This window comes from Poecilia latipinna, unplaced genomic scaffold (genome assembly GCF_001443285.1).
Source record: "Poecilia latipinna isolate Pla-1442-1.1 unplaced genomic scaffold, P_latipinna-1.0 Scaffold1176, whole genome shotgun sequence".
NCBI lineage: Eukaryota > Metazoa > Chordata > Actinopteri > Cyprinodontiformes > Poeciliidae > Poecilia > Poecilia latipinna.
Window position 1 is genome coordinate 62,878 of NW_015113792.1, and position 693 is coordinate 63,570.

The 693-nt window shown below is 48.8% G+C and overlaps 1 protein-coding gene across 4 annotated transcripts in view; it reads right to left on the reverse strand.

Annotated features, from left to right (window-relative positions):
• Nucleotides 1-693, reverse strand: part of LOC106960302 (dynein heavy chain 17, axonemal-like) — a 45,844-nt gene that overhangs the window by 7,006 nt on the left and 38,145 nt on the right. The window lies entirely within an intron of this gene.

A 693-nucleotide genomic window follows, 5' to 3' on the forward strand; every position in this document is an offset into this window, starting at 1 on the left:
GCGAAGAATGTCCCGTCGGGACACGAAGGTTCCCCTTTACCCGGTTTCCCAGTGGAAAAAATTCTATCAGAGACCAGCTGACCAGATCCATAATTTGCAACTTCGGAAGTTATTCAAAAGAAAGTCTCTGAAAACACAGGACACAGACGCTGAGCAGGGAAGATGGGGAGGACAGGGAGACGGAGAAGGTGCGTCCTCCTCCTTCGAAGGACAGAGCAGAAAGGTTTAGGTGTGTCTAGGTGTGTCCAGTTGTGTTTAAGTGTGTCTAGGCATGTCCAGGTGTGTTTAGGTGTGTCCAGGTGTGTTTACGTGTGTCTAGGTGTGTTTACGTGTGTCTAGTTGTGTTTACGTGTGTCTAGTTGTGTTTACGTGTGTCTAGTTGTGTCCAGGTGTGACCAGGTGTGTCCAGGTGTGTCCAGGTGTGTTGAGGTGTGTCCAAGTGTGTCTAGTTGTGTTTATGTGTGTCCAGGTGTGACCAGGTGTGTCTAGATGTGTCCAGGTGTGTCTAGTTGTGTTTATGTGTGTCTAGGAGTGTCCAGGTGTGTTTAGGTGTGTCCAGGTGTGACCAGGTGTGTCTAGATGTGTCCAGGTGTGTTTAGGTGTGTCTAAGTGTGTCCAGGTGTCTCCAGGTGTGTCTAGGTGTGTCCAGGTGTGTTTAGGTGTGTCCAGGTATGTCTAGTTGTGTTTATGTGT